Source organism: Chrysemys picta, chromosome 7 (genome assembly GCF_011386835.1).
Source record: "Chrysemys picta bellii isolate R12L10 chromosome 7, ASM1138683v2, whole genome shotgun sequence".
Taxonomy (NCBI): domain Eukaryota; kingdom Metazoa; phylum Chordata; order Testudines; family Emydidae; genus Chrysemys; species Chrysemys picta.
The window spans coordinates 102,250,670-102,274,304 of NC_088797.1; the positions used below are offsets into that span (position 1 = coordinate 102,250,670).

A 23,635-nucleotide genomic window follows, 5' to 3' on the forward strand; every position below is an offset into this window, starting at 1 on the left:
ATACAAGAGGTAATACAGGAGTTACAAGGATAAACACTAAGTCCTGCAGAATAAGCTCCCTGTAAAATGATACAAAGTTTTCTAAGGTACATTGGCCCCATGTTGAAAGTTGCACTGTACTGAATTACATGATACAGAAAAAACAGAGTAGAAAATGTTGATGTCTCTGAATCAGTCCAGTATTATGTTAACAATGAAAAAAGATAAAGATGATTCACAAGCTGAGCAGTCAGAACCTTAGATAGTTTGATAGGTGCTATTTATAATTTTCTCTCTATATGCCAAAGCTTTTGATTAAGTATTTGGGCATCTTTAGCCTATGCACACCTCAGTTTAACTTATGAATATGTAAAGTGGTGTTCTTTCCATCCTATCTTGCACAGGTGTTGTGAGCTTAAAGTGTGCAAGGAGATGTATTATTGAATGAAAGGAACGGTATAAATACGACGTGTTAATTATTGTTTATTGTTTAATTGTTAATATGTTTAATGGAAAACATATGCTTGATAGTTTAATTTATGTTCTTTGGAATTATCCACTTGATTCTATTACTGTTAAAGGAAGGTCCTAAGTTTTCCCACTTTTGTGGAAAAGGGGCAGAGTTGCTCCCTTTCACATGTTGTATCTGGACTCATTATGTAATACAACAACTGGCCAAGACAGACCAAGAGGAGGGAATGTATTTGGGGTAAAAAGAAAAGACAACTGGAATACTATGTCAAATTTTCTAAAGGGTCTATTTCCTTCCCCGTATTAGTAGAAGATTGACAGCTCATTTCTGAGTTAAAGATTAATCAACCAAAAAGGGAGGTGATACACATGCTTGCATATATGAATATTAAACTCTGACAATGGTATCTTTGAAAGGAGACAAGAACACTAAGCACCAGTTATTAGGGAGTGAATAAGAGTGCAAATTACAATGAGCTGAATTTGAACTATGACACATTCTTCTCTAAAGATCTTTGAAATTAAACTGATCTTTTCTTGCACTGTAGAAACAGATAGTACTATAATTAAAATGAATATTTAACCGTGTGTTTCTTGCCTATGGATGTTTCAAGCTTCCTGAAGTGAAGGTAGGCTCGACTATAGTTTCTGGTGGCTAACCAGCAGGTACTGAGCTGGACTGTGGCTTGACCAAGGCCTTCCCTCCCCTTCCCCCACCCCCCACACCTCCTGATCAAAGAGAGTTTGGTGGCTTGTCTGGCATTGGCTGTTTGTTGGGGGTGGGGGTTCCCTCTTTCTTCTTTTCTTTTTCTTTTTCCTGGAAAAGGTAAACTCCTGAGGAACTCAGCTGGAGGGCAGAGAAGCTGTCCTAGGCCCTATCCTACTCTCTGCCCAAATCTAGATGACTGGAATGTGAATGAGTATATAACCCTGTCACAACCTAAGGGGGCTCATCCATTCACTGTTGAGTGAGTGGCTTTTTTTAGGCTTATGTTTCATTTATCCAGGGACATTGAGCCAATGGATAGGGGGGCTCTCCTACATTGGTTTGCCTATCTGCTGTTGGACTTCAGGGGCAAATCTCTATTTTCAGTTCTGATCTTACTATATTTTTATTTTTTAATATATTTTTTTCATTCTTTTTTTCCTAATTCTTTGGGTCTATATTAGGCACAGCCCAGCCAAGGATAGATACCCAGGGCACATATAACTATATTTCATGAACTCCAAGAAATAAATAATGATTCTGAAATTATATTACTGGCTTTTTTTAGTTTTCCTAGATATTTTTGATATATCTTTTTGGCATGTGATGTGCTATTAAAGTAGCCTCTTTCCCTTTGTCCATTCCCCTATTTATTGTAGTCTTTAAAAGGGATGAGGAAAGAGGGGAGATGCAACGGACAAATTTATATCTATATCTAGAGAACCTTCAGCCAGGATGAATCATCCAAATCCCAAACCCAAGATTTGGTGGTGATGGGGGACTTCAACTATCCAGATATATGCTGGGAAAATAACACAGCGTGGCACAGACTATCCAATAAGTTCTTGGACTGCATTGCAGACAACTTTTTATTTCAGAAGGTTGAAAAATCTATGCGGGGGGAAGCTGTTCTAGATTTGATTTTTAACAAATAGGGAGGAACTCATTGAGAATTTGAAAGTAGAAGGCAGCTTGGGTGAAAGTGATCATGAAATCATAGAGTTCGCAATTCTAAGGAAGGGTAGAAGGGAGTACAGCAAAATAGAAACGATGGATTTCAGGAAGGTGGATTTTGGTAAGCTCAGAGAGCTGATAGGTAAGGTCCCATGGGAATCAAGACTGAGGGGAAAAACAACTGAGGAGAGTTGGCAGTTTTTCAAAGGGACACTATTAAGGGCCTGAAAGCAAGCTATTCCGCTGGGTAGGAAAGACAGAAAATGTGGCAAAAGACCAGCTTGGCTTAATCACGGGATCTTGCATGATCTAAAAAATAAAAAGGAGTCATATAAAAAATGGAAACTAGGACAGATTACAAAGGATGAATATAGGCAAACAACACAGGAATGCAGGGGCAAGATTAGAAAGGCAAAGGCACAAAATGAGCTCAAACTAGCTACAGGAATAAAGGGAAACAAGACTTTTTATCAATACATTAGAAGCAAGAGGAAGACCAAGGACAGGGTAGGCCCACTGCTCAATGGGGAGGGAGAAACAGTAACAGGAAACTTGGAAATGGCAGAGATGCTTAATGACTTCTTTGTTTTGGTCTTCACCGAGAAGTCTGAAGGAATGCCTAACATAGGCCTTGGCTACACTCGCAGATTAACAGCGCTGCCACGGCAGCGTTGTGAAGCGTGAGTGTAGTCATGCCGCCAGTGCTGCGAGAGCTCTCTCGCAGCACTGCAAGTACTCCACCTCTCCGAGGGGAATAGCTTGCAGAGCTGCGAAGGAGCGTGCAGCGCTGCAGGCGCTGATTACACTGATGCTTTACAGCGCTGCGCTCGGGTGTGTGTGTGTGTTTTTTCACACCCCTGAGCGCAGCAAGTGCAGCGCTGTGAATTGCCAGTGTAGCCAAGGCCATAGTGAATGTTAATTGGAAGGGGGTAGGTTTAGAAGAGAAAATAAAAAAAGAACAAGATAAAAATCACTTAGAAAAGTTAGATGCCTGCAAGTCACCAGGCCCTGATGAAATGCATCCTAGAATACTCAAGGAGCTAATAGAGGAGGTATCTGAGCCTCTAGCTATTATCTTCGGAAAATCATGGGAGACAGGAGAGATTCCAGAAGACTGGAAAAGGGCAACTACAGTGCCCATCTATAAAAAGGGAAATAAAAACAACCCAGTAAACTACAGACCAGTTAGTTTAACTTCTGGGCCAGGGAAGATAATGGAGCAAGTAATTAAGGAAATCATCTGCAAATACTTGGAAGGTAGTAAGGTGATAGGGAATAGCCAGCATGGATTTGTAAAGAACAAATCATGTCAAACCAATCTGATAACTTTCTTTGATAGGATAATGAGTCTTGTGGATAAGGGAGAAGCAGTGGATGTGGTATACCTAGACTTTAGTAAGGCATTTGATACGGTCTTGCATGATATCGATATACTTATCGATAAACTAGGCAAATACAACTTAGATGGGGCTACTATAAGGTGGGTGCATAACTGGCTGGATAACCATACTCAGAGAGTAGTTATTAATGGTTCCCAATCCTGCTGGAAAGGTATAACAAGTGGGGTTCCACAGAGGTCGGTTTTGGGACCGGCTCTGTTCAATATCTTCATCAACGACTTAGATATTGGCATAGAAAGTACGCTTATTAAGTTTGCAGATGATACCAAACTGGGAGGGATTGCAACTGCTTTGGAGGATAGGGTCATAATTCAAAATGATCTGGACAAATTGGAGAAATGGTCTGAGGTAAACAGGATGAAGTTTAACAAAGACAAATGCAAAGTGTTCCACCTAGGAAGGAACAATCATTTTCACACATACAGAATGGGAAGAGACTGTCTATGAAGGAGTATGGCAGAAAGGGATCTAGGGGTTATAGTGGACCACAAGCTAAATATGAGTCAACAGTGTGATGCTGTTGCAAAAAAAGCAAACATGATTCTGGGATGCATTAACAGGTATGTTGTGAACAAGACACGAGAAGTCATTCTTCCACTCTACTCTGCGCTAGTTAGGCCTCAAGTGGAGTATTGTGTCCAGTTCTGGGCACTGCATTCCAAGAAAGATGTTGAGAAATTGGAGAGGGTCCAGAGAAGAGCAACAAGAATGATTAAAGGTCTTGAGAACATGACCTATGAAAGAAGGCTGAACGAATTGGGTTTGTTTAGTTTGGAAAAGAGAAGACTGAGAGGGGATATGATAGCAGTTTTCAGGTATCTAAAAGAGTGTCATACGGAGGAGGGAGAAAACTTGTTCACCTTAGCCTCTAAGGATAGAACATGAAGCAATGGGCTTAAACTGCATCATGGGAGGTTTAGGTTGGACATTAGGAAAAAGTTCCTAACTGTCAGGGTGGTTAAACACTGGAATAAATTGCCTAGGGAGGTTGTGGAACCTCCATCTCTGGAGATAATTAAGAGTAGGTTAGATAAATGTCTGTCAGGGATGGTCTAGACAGTATTTGGTCCTGCCATGAGGGCAGGGGACTGGACTCGATGGCCTCTCGAGGTCCCTTCCAGTCCTAGAATCTATGAATCTATTAATTCAATGGCTGGATTGACACAACATAGCCTTTATTTCATTCCCTTTACAATAGAAGGAACAAGCATAATACAAGTAATGCATCTTCTTAATAATCCAGCTAAAAATAGCCCAAGACCTTAGTAATGCCACAGAAAAAAAGTTACAATGGAAGAGAAAATAAAGATATAGGATGTTAGGATTTGGTCCTTTCTAAGATTTTACTCAAACTGTCCTTGACTCCAAACTAAGTACAGATCTCCGAATTTCTCTCACATTTTCCTAAAGGATATTTCAGTATCTTTGAGATTGTGTTGGGACGTGGCATCTGGAAGGAGAGCAGCAGTGTGTGAGGCCACACTTTAGGCAACCTTACATTTCTGTACCTGGGTAAGGAATTTGGAATTCAATGTTTGACTATATCCCCCTTCCCCACTCCTCTAACTTGCTGATCATCCAAATATGTTATGAATCAGTCCATTCACCTTACACATTCTAAATGGCAAAATGTAGCAGTGATACAGATCGAGATCATATCCTTTCATGACATCTCACAGTCTCCCACACACTTCAGTGCCACGAGCCATATCACAGGAATCCGTTTCTTTATTAAAATAAGTGACTATAATTTTACTTGCTTTTGGCAGAGGGATTGGGGCCTAAATGCCTGAGTGGTTGCATTGGAGTGCTTGGTTTCTAATTTGACATTTTTTGGTTGAACATGCTGCCAGTGATTTTGCTATGGTGGGCACTTTAGGAATAAAACTAAATGATACCTACTCAACCCCCCATTATTTCCATGCAGTTTTTCTTTCAAAGTTGTAAGTTAACTGTTGCATGAGCGGCAAAACAAAGTGCTCTGCAAGCTCCCCCAGGCAGCTCTGCCAGTGCACCTGCAATACCCATTAGCTTTTTGGACTAGACACAACACTGTGTAAGAGTCAATGAAAGGACTCCCATTGGCTTCACTGGGCATTGGATAGGGCCTTTCATGAGCAGAAATTGTCAAGACTATGAAACTGTGTGGCAGATTTATGACCTGGGCAAATGGGACAAGAATGACATCACCAATCACATTTTCATTTGTGACCCAAGGTAGGATCCGGTTTACAGACATGAAAGATTGCCCCTCGGTTTCTGCACTATATAATGTCCTACCAAAAAAAGTACTTTTTTTTTGCATGAGAAATCCCATATATAATCACTTGAACCCTTTCAACTGTGGCTAAGGCATTACTTTGTATTTTAAATACAAATGTTTTGCAACTCCTGCCTGATCATGTGAACCATGATCGTTGTTTTAGCAGGCACACAAAATGTTGTGAACAAAGCAATGCAGTTTTCAAATGCAAAATGAGCCCAGATCCAGCTGTGCCATACACTTCAGGATTCCCACAGTGCATCTGCAAGACATTGCTTTTCTGCTCCAGATCTGCCTGTTAATTTTTTAGATGATCTCTTGACAATCTGCGAAACTGAGAACAAAAAGAAAACAGAGCAGCCACAGAGCCCCATTGTAATCCAGAGTTAAATGAATAATCTTTCTCTTAAACTAGGCTTAGATTTAGAGTTATGAATTCATATTATGTAATGCTTGTGACATGGAAATAAGTGGAGAACAAAACTGCTGGTATGGTCATGGAATCTGACATCTACCTTAAAAGAAGCATCTACAGATGTAGATTAAAATCAGTTCAGGGGTACAAGAAAGGGTTATGTTCAGGATGGGATAGCTTTTTTGGTTTGTTTTTATCCTAGATATAAGATTGTATCAAGTTCATGCAACCAAGTAAGGGTTACAATTAGAGCCATTTCATAAGATCTTTTCAGGGAACAAGCTGTTCTTGGGACTCTGCTGGGGTTAGGGTCGAGACCAATTTGTTTGCCTAAAATAGTTAATTGTATACTAGTCCATGGATGTGAGATAGGATTATGTTGAGCCTCACTTCATGAGACAGGGCTAGGTTTATGTTAAATTTATGAGCCAGTTAAGGATTAGGATTGAGGCCAGTTCATAGGTTTAGTCTACCTTTAAAGTCTGTGCCATTTTACATGTCCAATCAAGTGGTAATTTTTGGGCTTGTTCTTGGAATAGGTGAGGGCTTGTTAGGTCAAAGTTGTATTCTCTGACTAGGTTTAGCACCAGATTGTAAAACCAATTTGAAGGTGAGGGCTAGGATTAGGCTTGGAGCAAGACCATGTGCCTGGGATAGGGTGGCTAGTTTTTGGATTTTGTAGGGTTAGAAGTGAAATGAAATTTGATTCCCAGATTAAGAGTACGGAAGGTCAAGTTTTCTGGTCTGGTGTAAGGAGAGGGTTGGGGCCAGTTAGCTTCTAGCCTATTGTAGTACTAGTTCATGAGCATGGGTTAGATGGCAAATTCATGGGTCCAGACTAGATTTAGGGTGTGTGCCAGATAGTGTACTTTGGGTAAGAATAGAATCGGGGCCAGTAAACAGGCCCTGACTAGGGTTAGGGCCATCCAATTACAGTCTCTGATATGTGACATTTATGACTCTATGCAACTACTCTGTAAAATTTACTTCAAAATGAAATGCCAGGACTAGTAGAAATATTAATCTGTGTATTTTTGGTATGTAAAAATTCAAATGGCTTTAAAGAAAAGCTTGAACAACAGTTAAGAGCATTAAATAAAGTAGCGTATTACTGATTAGCACAGATTTGATGTTTACAGTAAATTATTAAGGAAACTTCATTTAGTAATTATGGAATTAAAGTCACCAAGAAACATAAAACACTAATTTACTTTTAGTAATCCATTAGGGCTTTCTGTACCATTTATGAATCCTGATTGATATTGCAAAAATTTTCGGTTAAAAAAATTGCTGTATCATGAATATCTCTATGTATGTGGATCATTGCTGACGGATCATGTAGCAGGGACATACCAGACAGATACAAAGGGAAATACTTAAGGTTAATGATGTTACTTAAACCTTACAAGGCTATGCTAAAAAGCCGTTCAAGCCTTGGAAATCCAGTTTAGTTGGATTAGGCAGGAAGGTAGGACCAGTAGAAATTAGGCTCGGTGACCAGGAGGGATTTAACTACACACTCGAATAGTGGGATGCGCGGGAAGAGGAAATGTGAGACAGGAAAACATAATATCACAAACTGGGTAGGGGGCTCCATGAGAGACAGAGACCAGGCAGCATGTAACAACCTGTATGAGGAGATGCCCTGCTAGCTTGCCTTTTTGGATCCCAATGGTTCCCCAAGGACTCACAGGGGAAGGTTGAGATAGAAGTGAGGGACATTGGGGTTTGAGATGCTTATTGTTCTGTAGAATCAGTAGTCTCTTGTGCTTTATGTGACTAAATGTTAAAGAGCATAAAGGTGTTAGACACTGACTCTGTTTAACTGCTTACTATTGCTGCATGCCCTAGAGAGAGTTAAACTGTAAACCAGAAGCTTCACACCTTTGGCATGGAGTTCTGGGGGAGAAGTGTTTAAGTAACTGGGGTATATCAGGGATCAGTGCTGGTCCTGGGGCTTAGGATTGGTGGGCTGAGGAGCCCCATTTCAGAGAAGGGGTAGCATACTGAGAGTCAGTGCCCAGGAAATGTGCCAGAGAGGCCAAGGGAGGAACTAGTCTGCAGCCTGCTGAGGCCCTACAGCTTAACACATCACAGGGGAGCCAGAAGAGAGATGCTTTGAATTCCCCTCATGACTGACCTCGTGGTTGGCTGGAAGGAGGAACTTGCTAGGATCTGTGGCACTGACTGCTTGATTTCTCAGAGAGAAACGAACTGGGCTAAACTCTGTTCTGTTATACTTGTGCCATCCTGCCCACTTCTGTGGAGTTGGAGGAGTATAACTGAAGGTAGGCTGTGTTGCACAGGATGGCAGTAAGGGGAAGCAAGTCAAGGCTGGTAGGATTATAAACTACTGGGGTCAGATCTTCAAGACCAACTGAACTGTCTCTGGTGCAAGACTTGAAGTGGGAGGACAGAGATTGGGTTCTTCAGTATGGAGGCCACTTTGGTCTGAAGTGCAGGTGAGGCTTCTATAAATTACCCATTTATGATTGCCAGAGTGCAAAGCACTCTGAACACCCCTGATGCTGATGAAGAAAGTGGCTTACAGTCTGTTCACCATCCAGGTATTCTGCTATACAAGGAGAAGGTAGGGCCTGTAAACTTCCAGGAAGCTTCCTCTCCTTCATTGTAGATAACAGGATCCTTCTTTGTGCTGTTATATTTTGTAAATTCCAATACTCACCCTGCAAATAAGAACTGAACTAAACAGCCAGCCAGAGAGGACAGTGAAATGTGCAAACCAAAACCAAGTTGGTAGATCTAATTTGAGGCCTGAGCGGTGACAAAATGCCTTTAATGCAAGCAAGTCCTTATTATTGTAGGTTTATGTCTCAAATATAAAGTTTTATTTAAAGACAGAGTCACCTGAAATGAGATCCAAATTATTTTTGCCTTTTACAGCTGAAAATTACTAAACAAGATTTGAACTACTAGTCTTAGTTGAACCTGGGATGACTCCTTGCGTGTTGTTTTAATGTGATTTGAAATGTGGAGACACTGAGCCATCTATGGTGAGCTCCACTTTAAGGAGAGCTGTGTTACTCTTCTTTATACACTTGCTTTGTTAGTATTTTATCATCTTGCATACAGTACATCAAAGAATTTCCAAGCAGTTTAGAACATAATATAATATTCATCCATTTCCAGCATACCTTCTTAGCAAGTGTGCTACAGAAGTGGCAAACCTTGTTCCCTTTACAAGGTTACCAGCTGTCATAAAATATAATGCACCAATCGGCTGAATATCACAGAAGAAATGGATAGAGAGGAAGGGAAACAAAGAGCAAAGTACTGTGAATCAAGAGAAGAAAGATAAACAGGAACATCTATGAAAAAAAGCAATTTGTATTAATATTGTTACTCCTTTTTGATCTGAGCAGTTATCCAAAGTTCAGGGCCCTGCAGGTGGTTTCTGCTAGGAGGAGAAATTGATGATAGTCTGTATTATGTGTCCGTGGGTTTTTTTTTGTTTTTGTTTGGGTTTTTGATGCAATTTTTTTACAAAGAATAAAGTTCTGGTTCCCTGCACACAGCAGGAATCAAATAGGAGACCATTTATTTGCTCACCGCTCCAAACCTCTTTTCAGTCAGTACTTAACCCAAAAACTCTCTCTCAGCTTTTTCCTAGGGCCACTATACTGGTGCTCCTGTGTCTGTCTGGAGCTTCTCTGGTTTTTTCTTCTCTCTGAGACCCAGATGTACACAGCTCCACTACTTTCTGCCTTATATTCTGTGTTTGCTATCTCAGTCCCCATGGTACCCTCTTGGGCTATACAATTTAGCTTCTCCTTTAGACTTGCCATGTCCCTGTGTTTTGAATAGTGCTCCTATTATTTCTGCTGCCTGGTTACATAAAAGAACTGAATGGCTTCTTTACATTTATCGTGAAAGAAAGGCAGTGATTACGCCCACTGACTTCCACAAGGTTTAAACAACATTTAAAAATATTTATGCTTCAAAGATCAAAGGCAAAACTTAATATGGTCTAACCCAAGGGTAGGCAACCTATGGCACATGTGCCGAAGGCGGCATGCGAGCCGATTCTCAGTGGCACTCACACTGCCCGGGTCCTGGCCACCGGTCCGGGGGGCTCTGCTTTTTAATTTAATTTTAAATGAAGCTTCTTAAACATTTTAAAAACCTTATTTACTTTACATACAACAATAGTTTAGTTGTATATTATAGACTCTTAGAAAGAGACCTTCTAAAAACGTTAAAATGTATTACTGGCATGTGAAACCTTAAATTAGAGTGAATAAATGAAGACTTGGCACACCACTTCTGAAAGGTTGCCGACCCCTGGTCTAACCAAACCTCTCATACATAAGTGTAAGCTACAATGGCTTGGATTCTTACAGCTGGGTTTTATTTATGGGAGCTATGAAAGGTCTCTGCTCCTTTGGGATGGCCTGTGGGAGCAGCCTTTACTTTCAGGGGGGCACAAGGAATCATGGCTGGCATTAGAAATTAGGTTTTATGTAATTTAGTTTGGATTCTTATAGGTCATCAGGAAAGAAAAATAAACAAAAAGAACCTGAAACAAACACCAGGCAATGACATGTCACACAGAAGATTTGCCTCCTGACTTGCTAGTGTGCTCCTACAGTATACTATTTAAATGAAAATAAACTAGTAGTGAAAAGTCTAATTCAGCTTGTGGAAAATAGATGGATAAATGAGTAATATTGAATTGATCATGATTCTTAATGTAAAATGATTCTGCAGCCAGGTATTTAGGATTTTATTTCACTCCCAAACTGAGGTTTGGTGAGAATCTTGGCTTCTGGAGAGAGAGAGAAGGTTGTGCTTTATGTCACTGGGTAAAAAAACCTCACTGAGATCAGGTGTGATGATGCACCCTACAATTAACATATGTGTGAGGATGAATTAATCAGAAGAAACCACCTAGTACAAAAGGGGGTTGTGAACTCACCCAGAGTTTAGACTGAATGGGCAGAGGGCTTTTGGGGGGGAAGGGAGGAGGAGATTAAGGGAAGGCTGTAGATACAGGAACTGAGAACAGAGAGAGTCAGAGGCAAAAGCATGAAAGTCAAGCAATTGCTGGTGAGCACAGTGTGACCCCGGAAAAAGCTTGAGAGAGCTTTTGAGTGAGTTGGCTATAGAGGTTTGTGGTTGTAAGCTAAGATCCTACCTACACTATGGTTACTAGAGTAGCATAGCAGTGGCACCATATCTATGCCACCGTACTTCGATAGTGTAGATGCAGACTACAGTGATAGGGGTTCTTCCATTGATGTAGGAACTCCACCTCTCCGAGCAACGGTACCTAGGCTGCTGGAAGCATTCTTCTGTTGACATAGCTGTGCCCGCACCTGAGGTTGGGTCAGCATCGTCATGGTGCTCAGGAGTGTGGATTTTTTCACATCCCTTGGTGCCATAGCTATGTCGACCTAAGTTTTAAGTGAAGACCAGGCCTAAGAAACCACTCCCTTTTTTCTTGCTTCTTCCTGAGTTTGGAGAAGCAGGACTTCATACATTCCTTGTAAAGAAACAAGATTCTATCAAAGAAAATACCAGCTTCCATCAATTTCTGCTTCCAGCTGGAAGTCTCCAGGCTCCAAACTTTGACTAGCTGCTCGTGTTAAAATGAGACAATGGCCTGATAGAAAGGTTTCCTGTGATTATACATTGTCTGTGGATGGAATACAAATGCAGACACTGGGACTGAATCTGGTCTCACTTGTACCAGTTCTACACTAACGTATCTCCACTGACTTCATTAAAATCATTCTGAGTTTACACTGGTGTAAACTGGAACAGAATTCAGCACTTTACCTACTTTCTAAGGCTTAGTTGCTTTTCAATTAAGTTTGTGTTTGCTATATGTTATTCTTACTACATTGGATTACAGATATTTATATCATGTTGGCTGTCAAAGTAGGGTATGACAGGTCACAGCTGCTAATAAAATAAAGGACTTTGGCCAATGTCAGCATTGCCTGGTACAATATACAGTAGAGTAGTTGAGTAGCACAATGTGCAAGAGACCTGAAAAATCAAGTCTAATACACATGCAGCAATTTCTGTTTGCTGTAATTGACTTACCTAGGGAGATTCAAAATCTGTATCTTTTTACTATTTCCCAAATGAGTTAGCTGAGGTCAGTGGAGGCCAAGTTATTTGCCCAAAGCTATTGAGTGAACTAGTTGCTCAGCTGGGATAGGAACATCCTAGATGATGTAGGGAGGGCATATTAAAGTAGTTCAACAAGCACATTTTATTTTAAGTGCTTACATAGTCAAAATCTCTTCTTTTCCCAACCCCCTGGTTTCCTGCTTCTTTAAAGCTGGTTCAGAATGGTTGAGAGAGATGGTTCTAGTATAAAGTACTAATGCCTAACAATCTTGGCCCCTATTCCATTAATCTAACCTCGCTGCTTTAGGTAGTGCATACTGGAAGGTTCCTAGAATTGTTGGCAAGTCGAAAGGCATATAGATACAAAAATAAATGTTCAGGGACATATTCTCACTTCATTTTGTCTGGATTCATACAACTCCCAATACTGCTATTGAGAATTATTGTGGCCTATGTATCAACTTTCTCTCCATCAAGGAGAGAAGATCTAATTCTGCCTTCTACTCAGCAGAAAACTACTTGGTTTAAGGTGCCCACATTTATTTCAGCTTTTAACACTCCTTCAATAAAAAAAACAAAAAACAAAAAAAAACCCACACCAACAAATGAACAAAAACAAGGAAGAAATGAAGTGGTCATCATTCATTTACACACGTCTTTGTGATGAACAATATGTACTGCTGAAAGCAACCCTATGGAGAATTGTAGGACAGTGTTTTGTTCAGGAAGAATTATAATATTGACATTTCAGATGCTAACTTATCCTACAGACATCTGTGAGGCTGAAGACTAAACACTGATAATTTAATTATGTTGCATTCTAGCAAGCTATTGCTATTGATTGTTGTCATGTAAACAATGAATTTTAGTCCGCAGGGATTTTGCTTAGGATCCCATTTTTAAAAACAGTCTGTCATCTTTAAATTGTTCAGAACGTTGAGATGCATCTGCCATGTTGATTTATTTACTTAGATCCAAACCCCCTTGATAGCAAGAGAAAGATTCCTATTGCTTTCAATGGGCTTTGGATCAGGTCCTTGAAGTGTCAGGAACTGGCCAACTCTCACAATCCACTTTTCCATTTTTGGGGGGATGGTGGGGAGGTAGAGGTAGAACTAAACAAATTCTCTTAAAGCTATGAATTCTTTCATCACTTGTGCCCACTAACTTTTGAAAACTTAATTTAAAAGAAAGCTCTGCAGTGTATGGATACATCTTTGTGGGTAACTGATATTACGAGCAGCAGAATCTAGTGCCATATAACTAATAATAATATCCCTTTGTGAGATGAAAGTCAGAAAATTTCCCTCATTTGCTACTATCCAAGTTATAAACACACACTGACCTACTTATAATAAAAGACACAGCTAAGTATTGCACAGCCTTAACCTTTGCAACAATAAAAGTTTAATGTGGGAACAACAATAAAATTAATCTGGAGATAGTGTGAGGGTTCTTGGGACACCCAGGACTGAGTCATCTTGTTACCTCCTGCCTACATAGAGACAGAGTCTTTCTTGGGTGTCAGCTCCCTAACACTACCAGCCTTTCAGCCTATCACGCACTCTCTTCCAGGCTATGCCAGCCCTGTCTTCACCTTGCAGGTGTACCTCCATCCCCAAGTCCCTTTAAATTGTTCCACTGATATATCCACCCCCTGACACTGACTACGCACAGAAACTCCAGCTCCTCTGCACCCAAAGTTGCAGTGTACCCTAGAAGTTTACCAGTTTTACTTTTAAACCACTGCTCCTGTGAGCCACACAGTACTGGAGAACACTTAAAATAAAACGAAAGAAGGTTTATTTAAGAAAGGATAAGGATTTAACTAGACTTGAGAAAGTTGTGGAAACAAGTAGTTACAGTACGAAACAAAATCATAAAATACGAACCTGGATCTACACTTATTAATAGTTACCTTTCCTATGTAATGAAGTACATTTCCACCCCTCCCAACCCACCAGGTTCAGCCTGTTGCAGAGCTGGCTGGTTTCTCAAGAACCAGCATCCAAATGCTTGTGAAAACACTCCCTACCCCATAAAGTATTTTCTTCAGTGAATGGATACAGTGTGCTTCTCCCTCCTCTAAAAAAGACCAGGAGTACTTGTGGCACCTTAGAGACTAACAAATTTATTTGAGCACAAGCTTTTGTGGGCTATAGCCCACTTCTTCAGATGCATAGAATGGAACATATAGTAAGAAGATATATATATACATACAGAACATGAAAAGGTGGAAGTAGCCAAATCAACTCCCTCCTCTGTCATACTGAAAATAGTCTCTTATTTCTATTCACAGACAGGGCAAACCTCTGTTTTGTTAAATTTCTTTTTTACCTTTAAGTGGCTTTAATTGTTTGTCATTACCTCTGATGGCTTCCTATTCAAACTCTTAGGCCTTGTCTACACTAGAAAATTAGGTCAGTTTAACTACCTCAGTCAGGGGTGTGAGAAATCCACACCCCTGAGTGACATTGTTAAACCAACCTAAATACTCCTGTAGACAGCACTAGGTCTATGGAAGAATTCTTCCATCAACCTAGCTACCACCTCTTTGGGCGGTGGATTACCTATGCTGATGGGAGAACCCCTCCTGTTGGTGTATGTATTGGTGTACATATACACTGAAGTGCTACAGCTGTGCAGCACAGTGGCTAGCCCAGCAGAGTTGGTGTTTCATGACCTGCGCTTCTGTACTGCTGATGTTGGCTGCAGAGAGAACGCTGATGTTAGGCCTTGTCTACACTGCTACTTTAGACGCTGCAACTTTCTCACTCAGGGGGGTGAAAAAGCACCCCCCTCAGCACTGCAAGTTTCAGCGCTGTAAAGTGGTAGTGTAGACAGTGCTGGAAGCTACTCCCCTCGTGGAGATGGGTTTTTTTTATAGCGCTCCCAGTGCTGGTGCCACGACCACACAGCCACATTAAAGTGCTGTTGGAACTACGCCAGCCGCTTGAGATGTCATCTATAGGTTACTCAGGTTTCACCTCATAGAGAAGGATGGGGATGACAACTGCCTTGTAAACCAAGGTTCTTGGTGCCTGTTTGCAGATCCCTATCATTGAAGACTCCTTTGAGTCATATTCCAAAGGATGTTCTGGCACAGTGGATCCTGTATTCAATTTCTGTGTCAATGCTGGCTATTTGGGAGAGGTGGCTACCAAGGTATGGAAAATGGTCCACATTTTCCAGGGGTTCTCCGCTGATGGTGATTTGTGGAATATGAAGAGTGGTTTGTGCAGATGAAGGCTGGTTTTACTCAGACATAGAAATAAGCACTATTGGGGAGGGAGAGGCAGATTTTTTGTGGTAGTGAAGTTGCACTGATTTACACCAGCTAAGGATCTGGCTCGATATTTCTAGTGTCTTCTCTCAATAAAAAAAAATAATTTTCATGATTTGATCATTCACTCATTGATTCCCCTCCCTCCCCCCACCGGTCAGATAACTAATCCACCCTGCCCAGGCAAATGAAACTGAGAGGTTCAAGCATATAATACTTCAGGAATTTACAAGCATAGTAGTAGTATATCTCCTATCTGTATCTGGAGCATTCAGTGCCTAAAGAACTGTCTGCGTTTTTATTCATCATTAGCAATACAGCAATTTGCCACTTTACCAGTTCTCTTGTAGAAGAGAAAAGCTGATAGTCAGGTGTCTATACTTGCACTGTTGGGAACTGTCAAAGCATAGGCTGTCCGAAATAGTTCCCATTGCATAACACAGAAGAACAAGGCTTTTATTTTGCGATTATACTTTAAGTTGAGCATAGTCAATGTATAGACAGTGAATGTCATGGCCTGTTAATACATAGAATGATCATAGAATCATAGAATATCAGGGTTGGAAGGGACCTCAGGAGGTCATCTAGTCCAACCCCCTGCTCAAAGCAGGACCAATTCCCAACTAAATCATCCCAGCCAGGGCTCTGTCAAGCCTGACCTTAAAAACCTCTAAGGAAGGAGATTCCACCACCTCCCTGGGTAACCCATTCAAGTGATTCACCACATTCCAAGTGAAAAAGTTTTTCCTAATATCCAACCTAAACCTCCCCCACTGCAACTTGAGACCATTACTCCTTGTTCTGTTGTAACCTCTTTTGACCTGAGCAGCTAGCCAGTATTTGAGATCTTGCAGGTCGTGTCCGTTAGAGGAGAAAGTGATGATGGAGTTAGCTATTTCTTTGATGCAGTTCTGATTATTTGCAAAAAAATTTACATAAAGTCCCATTTTCCTGCACACAGTTCCAAGCCTGTTTCCAGCCAGCACTCTTTCCAAAAGGTCTTAGCTTTTTCTCAGGACCATGCTTCAAGTGTTTCTTTTGCTGTCTCTGGGGTTTCCTTTAATTCCCTGCTGCCTTCTCTGTGCACTTGTATCTGCTTCTATCACGCTTACACAGCAATCAAATCAGTCAGACCCTGGGAAACCTCTTGGACCTCATGGCCCAGGCACTACCCAGTTTGCATCCACTCTGGTCCTTGGGTGGTGGTTTTGCATTGTTTCATCTGTCGCCAAACTAAGGGACATTTAATTATTCCATCATTTAGCCTAAAAGGAAAACAACTATCATGCCCAACAGCTTCATTGTGGTGCCCAGCATAACAATATTATATTTAATACAACAGTAGTAATATCTGCGTTTATTTAGCACTGTTTACCTTCATGGACCCGAAATACTTTACAGACTGTATGTACAAGAATCATTTTACCTATTACTGACTTGAAGCACCTCTAGGGTAGAAATATTATTGTCCTTATGTACCTAAAACTTTAAGGCACAGTAGACCAGATCCTCAGCTGTAGTAGTGCAGCTTGGTGCTGCTCTCTGGAACAAAACTATCCTAAGGCTGCCTTAGACAGCTCCTAGAAGAACTCTCTTGTGAAGGATCCTTTGGTCTTCTAGAGCTGTTGTAGTGACTCCTAACAACCTGTTTCCTCTGAGTGGTAAAGAACATGTAGACATAGGAAAGGAGATATAGCTGGGGGTATTCCTATCATGCCAATCGTGCTTCTGGATTAGACCCTTGATCTTGTTTCAGTCTGTGCAGCTCAGAATAGTCTTCAGACTAATATAAGTTATGCCAATGTGTCTATCGCAGTGCAGATTAGAACAGGGTCGGGGATAAGCAATGGTTCTAACGACACCTTGACACCTTTCCTTCTCCTTCATTCCTTCCATCTTGAGCTGTGCTGAGTGCTCCTGGGCTGCAGCTCAGGTTCTGGCCAATGTACTGAAGACCCAAGGGAATAACACATCATATTGAAACCATAGGTGCACTTAAGGCAGCCAGACTATCGCTACAGAAGTTGAAATGTGGCCAGTGGTTTAGCATATGTATTTTGTTGGGTGTTAAAGATGAGAAATTGAGTCACAAGTCCACATAATTTAGACCCAATAAATTGTCACATTTATTCATAAATTTTGAGACAGAATTATTGTCACTTATAGTTTCTGAACATGTTCATGCCAGATAATAAACAGATAAGATTAAATGGGTAGCAGCTCAAGTTACTGATTTCTGGAAAGTTCTCCTGCACTTCATGATGGTCATCTCAGCCTTTGATGTCTGGTCTTTCAATCTCCCTCCTTCAGTTTTTGGTCTAGTATTTTTCCTAACTGGGCCTTGTTCACTTTCTTGGGGATATCTTTCCACATTATATAATCATTAGCTTTTCTCCACTTAGCATTATGCAATAGTTTTACAAACTTCAATTTAAACTTTTTTGTTTTTTTACCCCATTTTCATGTCATTATGTTTCCATGGCTTCTTTTTCCCAATAAATGGACTCTTAGCACTACCTTTTGTGTAGTATACTAATTCACTTTCTTTTATCTAAATCTTTCAATGCAATAACAAAACATCCCTTTTCTATTGTCAGCAATAAGCAAAGCATTATCTGCATAAGTCTATATAAGAAAAAAATTGTCAAGACAACGCTCATCATGTTAGGCAAAATGTAGTCCAAAGCCTTGGCATAGATATTGTCCTATCCAAATTCATTCACTATCCATAATTATAAACTATTCAAGAATAACTAACAAAACTTTTATTTTTACCATGCAGCAATTCTTAATATTTATATTTCTAAAACGTTGTAGCGGGGTGGTTACCCCGCTCCTGCCCTGAAGGGCTTAAAACAGCCCTGGGGGAAGGTTGTGGCTGGGAGCTGCTAAGCTGGGCTGATTGGGAAGTGGCTGCAGCTGGGCTATGCCCCAATCTGGTCACAGCTGGCCCTATATAAGAGGCTGGGAGCCAGAAGCTAATAATCTTCCTCTGCCTGTAGAGGGAGAAGGGCCTGACTGCAGGGAGCTAGAGACAGCGTACCTGAGTGGAGCAGGGTTGGGGAAAGACAGAGAAGCTGGGGAGCTCCAGCCTGGAAAGCCCCAGACTGCAGCCTAGCAGAAGGCCAAGGGGTACTGGGGGTTGCAGATGGCAGCCCAGGGGTAGGCCAAGGCAGCAGGTCCAAACCCAACCTTGCCAGTGATGAGTAGGCTGATACTGCAGTCTGCCCCAGGGTGTGGGGCTAGATGATGACTGGCAGTAGCCTTATACTGAAATGAGGTGGGATTAGTGGGTTGGGGTTCCCTGGGGAGGGGAGACCCTAAGACTGAGGGGTTACTGCTAGGGGGCAGCATCCCAGGTAAAAGGGCACTGGGGTCCAGGGTGTGACACAGAGCCAGCGGCAAGGCGGATCACCGGCCTGCAGAGGGCGTTCCAAGGCTGGCAGAGCTAATTCCCAATAGGAGGCACTGCAGCGGTGAGTCTTGCACTGCTACAAACAGGTATCAACATAATCTTTATTTTTTATTTGAATGAGGAAGTTATGGTAATCTTTAATGTTAAAAGTTTTTCTTTCTTAAACATGGGTTTTCAGGGGACTCTTTACTTGAAGTCCAACATCATGTTTGTACTTTTATTTAAAAGGCTTTGTCAGTAATTTTCCCACTGCATTTTGAGGGATACTTTTATTACAGTTTAGTTCAGGATATTTAATTGTATTCAATCATTTTCTAATATTGTACTCAGGGCCTGCGCAACCCATTAGGTGACCTAGGCGGTCACCTAGGGTGCTAAAATTTGGGAATTTTAGCTGGATCTTCCGCCGCCCCGGTCATCGTCAGCATTTCGGGGGCGGGACATTTCGGGGGCGGGACATTCCGCCGCCTCTGTCGGGGGCGGCATTTCGGGGGTGGGACCTTCCACCACCTAGGGCGGCAAAAAAGCTGGTGGCGCTCCTGATTGTGTTGGTTAAATACTAGAGCAACTGAGAGAATTCTAAAGCTGTGTTTTAACATCCCTTCATTAGTGTTGTTGTCATAATGAGTTCAGCATACGGTACCAGATTATAAAACTCAGAAATAGAAAAGATGGGTCCAACTATGTGTAAGTCCTGGAATTATTAAATAATATTGATTCAGTAGAATAAGGTTCCTCTGTATTGCAATTAAACTTTAACTCTGCATAGCTGAGCCAAATATGATTATAGATCAGAACAAAAGAGCAGTTCTCTGCTCTACTGTTACAGGGGGGAACAAAGAATAATTTAAATGTCTTCAGAATTTATATTCTTTTAAGAGATGTCATCCAAGATTTTACCAGTTGGAAATATTGGTCAATAAATATCCACTTGAACATCAGTCAGCAATATGAAGATACTTGTTAACAATGTATATTAGGTAGAAGTGGCCATCAAATGCCCTGATCAGGTTTGACAAAACCTGAGTCACTGTTTTGGTTTCAAAAGAACAAAAAACATCTTGATTTCATCCCATTCCTCCTATTTATGCCCCCATGTGCTAAACTGAGGCATGGTGTGGGGAGGAGGAAAGAAAGTGGCCTTCCTATATTACCAGCAAAATAGACATGTCAACAGACTGGCAATCTCATCCCTTTGACTAGGTCTCCAAGCACAATGCCCACTATCAATTCAAAAATCTCCAACACAATTCCAAATTCCACAACCCTTGTCTTGCATACTGTAGCACTCGGACCAATGGGATATTGGTCTATCTCTTCTTCTTCTCTTTTTTTTTTTTTTTTTTTTTTTTAATGTCTGAGTTGATTGCAGAATAGTGGTGTCCTTCTCACCATAGACTTGCTTCTATGTCTTCCTACAGGTACAACTGAAGTTCCTTCTGGGCTACTAAAAGGGAAATTGTCTGCTGGGTAAGTTTTTCTACTCAGTGCTCTTCTTCTGCATAGACAACTAAGTTCATTCAGTTCCCTTAGCCATTCATGTAACATAGTAATTAAGACAATTATCAGTACAGTGTTACCACTAGTTGCATTACTACTTTTTTTTTAAGAGTAAAACTACTAGGTGAGATTATGATGCAACAGCAATTTTGTTTAAAGATAGAACTAATTGCAGCAAATGGAATTAATATCAATATACATGCATGGTGGGAATCAGGGCTGTGTTGTCAATCTGATAATTTACATAATGGCTTGGTAAACTTGGGTTTGTCTATTTCAATGTATTTTGGAGAAAAGGGTAAGACATTATAGTAAGCGATATAAAATTCAGCCAAAGGCATCTTAATCAACACACATAAAAATTAAATGAGCAATTCAGCATGCTGTAAGATGAAGTCATTTTTCATCATGCTGGTTATACTAATACTGTAGATTTTTCTGATGGCTTTATTAATATTAAAAAGCATTTTAGTGCAGAAGTGTTCTATTCTTCTTCTTGAAGTTCAGTTCTGTCCCAATATACATTTGAAATTTCAGTCCTATCTAGCTACACTAAGGCCTGGTCTACACTGCAGCGAGGGGGATGGATCTAAGTTACGCAACTTCAGCTATGTGAATAACATAGCTGAAGTCAGCCTACTTCAGCTATGTTATTACCGTCTTCACTGCGGTAAGTCAATGGCTGACGCTCTCCCGTCGATTCTGCCTGCGCCTCTCGTCCTGGTGGAGTACCTGAGTCGATGGGAGAGTGCTCGGCGGTCGATTTATCGCATCTAGACTAGATGCGATAAATTGACCCCCGCTGGATCGATCACTGCCCGTCAATCCAGTGGGTAATTTAGACAAGTCCTTAGAAATGCAATGATTTTTTTATTAGTGTTTATTGAGTATAAACATAGCTAATGCTTCAGCATGAGTAGGGCAATTAATCCTTTCAACACATTTTTACCATGGTATGATAAAATTACTGATACTTGCAATATGTAAGAAGCCCAAATGGATTCAAAATAATAAACAAGGTATACAAATTTGCAAGATAACACCTGAAATGCATTGCATATACATCTCTAGTCTCACATGTCAAACCCTTTCTGCATTACTACTTGAATGAGTTGTAAGTAGTAATTTGTAATATGGGGTGAAATTCTGGGCCTGCTGAAGTCAATGGCAAAAGTCTTACTGACTTCAATAGGGCCAGGATTTCACCCTTAATGCTTTGGACATGTGATATTGCCAGCAAGTTAAAGTGTGGATTGGATGAATGGAGTATAAGGCTTGGTCTACACTAAACCCCCAAATCGAACTAAGGTACGCAACTTCAGCTACGTGAATAACGTAGCTGAAGTTCGAAGTACCTTAGTTCGAACTTACCTCGGTCCACACGCGGCAGGCAGGCTCCCCCGTCGACTCCGCGGTACTCCTCTCGCCGAGCTGGAGTACCGCAGTCGATGGCGAGCACTTCCGGGTTCGACTTATCGCGTCCAGACAAGACGCGATAAATCAAACCCAGAAGTTCGATTGCCAGCCGCCTAACTAGCGGCTGGGTATAGACGTACCCTCAGGTGCATAGAAAGCTGGCTAGATTGTCGGGCTCAACAGGTAATGATCAACAGCTCGATGTCTAGTTGGCAGCCGATATCAAGTGGAGTGTGCCAGGGGTCGGTCCTGGGGTCAGTTTTGTTCAACATCTTTATTAATAACCTGGATGATGGGATGGATTGCACCCTCAGCAAGTTTGCTGATGACACTAAATTGTGGGAAGAGGTAGATATGCTGGACAGTAGGGATAGGGTCCAGAGTGACCTAGACAAATTGGAGGATTGGGCCAAAAGAAATCTGATGAGGTTCAACAAGGACAAGTGCAGAGTCCTGCAGTTAGAACAGAAGAATCCCATGCACCACTACAGGCAGGGGACCGACTGGCTAAGCCGCAATTCTGCAGAAAAGGACCTAGGGATTACCGTGGAGGAGAAGCTAGATATGAATCAGCAGTGTGCCCTTGTTGCCAAGAAGGCTAAAGGCATATTGGGCTGCATTAGTAGGAGCATTACCAGCAGATCGAGGCAAGTGATTATTCCCCTCTATTTGGCACTGGTGAGGCCACATCTGGAGTATTGCGTCCAGTTTTGGGCCCCCTGCTACAGAAAGGATGTGGACAAATTGGAGAGAGCCCAGAGAAGGGCAACAAAAATGATCAGGGGGCTGGGGCACATGACTCACGAGGAGAGGCTGAGGGAACTAGGCTTGTTTAGTCTGCAGAACAGAAGACTGGGGGGGAGAGGGGGAGGGGATTTGATAGCAGCCTTCAACTACCTGAAGGGGGGTTCCAAAGAGGATGGAGCTAGGCTGTTTTCAGTGGTGGCAGATGACAGATCAAGGAGCAATGGTCTCAAGTTGCAGTGTGGGGGGTCTAGGTTGGATATTAGGAAATGCTATTTCACTAGGAAGGGCTCTGCTACTGGCCCCTCATGCAGAGTCCTGGCTGCAGGCCCTGTGCTCGGGGCTCTGCTCCTGGCCCCATGCCTTGCCCCCCTACCCCTGTACAGGTCCCCCCCCTCCCAGAAACATGGCACTGCTCCTGGCCCCAGCTAGGGGGAAGGGGGACGGACAGGGGTAAGAGGGCTGGCTTTCAGCACCCACACTATTAAAAGGGTTCCAGTGCCACTGCTTCTGTGTGTGTGATTTGTCTATTTTTGTTTTCTAGGAAATGGGATCAAATTTTAACAAGAACAGCTGTGACAGCTCCAGTCCATCACTTAACATCTCTCTAACTTCCATAATAATGTAGTGTAATGATTGACTAATAACAAATCTAAATGAATACATTTGCATTTATATTTATTTAAAGACAGCCCTAACACATCATGAAGCAAGCAAACAATTGGAGCAGCAGAAATAGAAATAAAGGTGACATTGGTAATTTAAAGTAGTGAGTTTATTCTAAAAAGTGTTAAGTGCCAGAGGCATAACCAAGAACATCAGTACAATATTTCTAGCTGAAATCTATCTTGAGGATAATTGAGCAAATTTTAGTTTAGAAAGTGACTGACTTCACAGATGCAGGGCTTATTTTTGGAGGATTCATTATTTTGTAATACCTTGTGTTGATGAGTACGTAAAGTACCTACTGCAGGGGATCTTACCAGTCAT

At 41.5% G+C, this 23,635-nt stretch overlaps 1 long non-coding RNA gene across 2 annotated transcripts in view; it reads left to right on the top strand.

The window, feature by feature from the left end:
- LOC122174331 (uncharacterized) overlaps positions 1-23,307 on the top strand; it is a 33,795-nt gene extending 10,488 nt beyond the window's left edge. For both annotated transcript variants that reach the window (XR_010589559.1, XR_006175999.2), the window contains 2 exons: positions 20,407-20,455; positions 23,190-23,307. This is a non-coding gene — a long non-coding RNA (uncharacterized LOC122174331). The remainder of the gene's footprint in view (positions 1-20,406; positions 20,456-23,189) is intronic.
- The last annotated feature ends 328 nt before the right edge of the window (positions 23,308-23,635 follow it).